The following is a 3,131-nucleotide window of genomic DNA, read 5'->3' as shown; positions in this document are numbered from 1 at the left end:
CTTCATTTGGTAACCTAAAAGCGCCTGAAGTTCTGCACAATTGAATCCCTAACCCTCAATCAAAGGAATTTTTATTTTTCTCTCAATTTTTCAAGTTTAATTTTCAACTTCATTGGTTGATCTTTGACTTACAATTCCTTAGCCTAGCTTCTTTGTTACTTCAAGAACAAGCTGCATCAGAGAATTAGAGTGGATCAAGCATTGAAAAGCTGCACTTTAAAGGTTGATTCTCAAACTATTTTCATTCGAATCTCTTTGGATTTTGAGCATATCTTGTATTGGTTGGTACCTCTAAAGTCCTCATGTGAGAGGCAATTGGTTTATGCTTTTAGTTTTATGAATTGAGCAAGTTCAGTTTGAACACCTTGTTTTTCCATCTCAGATTTCTCCTCCCATGAGAGTCTTGAGCAAAAACTAAGGGCACAGGGGTGGTGTACATCACCCCAGCTTTCGAATGATGTATGGATCGTGTATTATGGTGAAGGTTTGAAAACCTGCAACTCTGGCCGGAACAGTGAGTCTCACCGGAGAAGACGGTGGTTTCCACCACCGTCCCCATGTGGATGAGTTCCTGGCCCTTGGATTTGGTTCTGGGGATCTAATCTTGGCCATGCATTGTTAAGACTTTCTTTTAATCCATGTGTTTCGCTGCTGACTATGGATCACCATGTGCGCGCGTTTCCCAGCCTTTTGATGCGCCACGTCAATTAATGAACCAAGATCCGAGCACTGTGGATTTTAGCAATTTCTGAAATTCCATTTTATTTTCTTTTATTCCAATTATTTTTAAAAATTCATAACTTCTTTATTTGGAATCACAAAAATATGGGACCAATTGCAACATTTTTCTCTTGAATTCTAGTTTCTAAAAATGTTTTTTAATTATTTTTGTGATTCCATTTAATATTTTTGTGAATTATTTCTTTTCTGGTTATTTTTAATTCATTTAAAAGACTTTTCAATATTCAAAAATGCCAAAAATATTTTCTTAATATCTTTGAATGATGATGAATCTATGAAAAATATTCTCATCAATTTATTAATTGATTTGAGATTTATTTTAGATTTTAGTTCAATTATGTTATTTCTCTTCATTTTTGAATTGTTTAAAATTAGTTTCTGTTTGAAAAAAATGATGATTTTTTTTGTCAAACCTTGTTTGACCATGTTGAACTTATGATGATCCAATTGGACTTTTCCAAGTTGATTTGAATTGGATTTGAAGTTTGACCTTTATTTGTTTATCTTAATTCAAGTATTATTTTAATTCCAAAAAATACCAAAAATATTTTTATTGTTTCTTGACTTCTAATCTTCATCTCACTTCTGTTTACCATTGATTGATGTTGATTCCATTCATGTTTGATCAATGTGTGTTGGTTATGTCATTTGGATTTCAATGATGTACATTCCATTTCTTCTTCTTCTTCTTCTTTTTTCTTTTTGATCAATGAGTTAATGATTGGTGGTTAGCCTTGACATATGAGGGGCTTAACCTTCTTTGATCCAAATCAAATTCATCTTGATCAAAGATCAAGTGAATTGCTTTGCATTAGAGATAGGTTGCTTCTTGGTCAAGCATAAAAACCTAAATCCATACAAGAACATTCTTCTTTTCTTTTGGCATGGCAAGTTGTAGGAGCTTGGCTTACTAGTCATGGTCTCTAACTTGTGTTTGTTTGCCTATAGTTTTATTGACCGGCCTCAGATAGGTGTGACTACTATATTAGTCCACTTACGATTGCTTAACATAGAGCTAAATTGCCTTATGGCACACTAACACTAACTACTAATCACTAAATTTTAATTCAAGCATTTAATTATTGCAATTTACTTTAATGCAATTTAATTTCTTGCTCATTAATTCATTTGTCTTTTCCCTTTGCTCACTTGAGCTCATGTTTATGCTTATGCAATTTGCCTTTTGCTCACTTGAGCACATTATTGTGTATATAATATTGCCTTGTGTTTTGTTTTGTTTTTGTTTGTGTGAACCCAATGCAAATGGAGAAAGGACTTAGATTTAGGACCTTACCTATGCTAAATGGAGTTTCAAGAGAAACTAGGCCTCACGCCTTTAGAATGCTAAAGATTTTGAAGAGTAACTAGGCCTCATGCCTTTAGAATGCTTAATCTTGAAGATGACATTGAAAGGACCCTAATTCTAAACTCACTCTTGTCCATTCTTTTATTTGTATTATGGAACTTTTTGATTTGTGTGTTCTTGTGTGATAGGGATCCTAAACTTGAGCCAATTAGAAGAACCATTGTCATGGACATCCAAGATAAGAGATACAAAAGCCAATTGGAAGATTCCTAGGAGCTTGATTGAATACTTGCTTGATTGCTTGAGTTAATTTTATATGACAAAACAATCTCTTTTTATTTATATAATTGGAAGGATTACACTGAGTACAATTTCAGAAACCAAATGAGAAATACAAGAGAAAAGGAGACTAGTCATCCTAAGGATCCCTAACAACAATGTCAGAAGAGCTGGCTGAAGGCACGTACTTCCTTCGAATGCGAAGAATCTCGGTCTCAAAAGAAGCCTTCATCTGAGTCTTCTCGAGGACATGCTGGTCAATAATCTTCTTCTAAGCAACGGAAGGATGAGGCATGCTAGAAGATGAAACCTCTGGATCTCTCTGTCTCTTTGTTACTCGGTCTTCAAGTAGCTTGATAAGTGCATCTTTTTCCTTAGACTCCAATTGCAGCTCTTCATGCTTCTTGCTCAAAGAACGAAAATGCTCTTCCCACATATCCTTCTCTTGCTTCATCTTGGCGAGCGCGTCTTTCAACTCCTCTACATCTTGGTTAGGGAGAGTTAGTGGCTCAACCACAACCATAAACATAAGTTTTTCACAAGGATAAGGCATCTTCAACTCCAAAGCCCTCTTCTTCACCCGAAGAGTGTAAGCATCCCAAGCTACACAATTTAGCGGACCAAGCTCAGATCTTCCATTCCTATGAACATTATACCAAGCATGCACAATCTTCTGCTTCAAATGTTGGGGATCTTTACCCTCTTGATAGAAAATACCTTCTAACAAAGTGTTAGTAGGTTTGCCTCTCAAGGGGAACCCAAGTTGACGACGAGAAAGAAGGGTTATAGTTAATTCCTCCTTGTG

This window comes from Lathyrus oleraceus, chromosome 3, assembly GCF_024323335.1.
Source record: "Lathyrus oleraceus cultivar Zhongwan6 chromosome 3, CAAS_Psat_ZW6_1.0, whole genome shotgun sequence".
NCBI lineage: Eukaryota > Viridiplantae > Streptophyta > Magnoliopsida > Fabales > Fabaceae > Lathyrus > Lathyrus oleraceus.
This window is presented reverse-complemented; position numbering follows the sequence as displayed.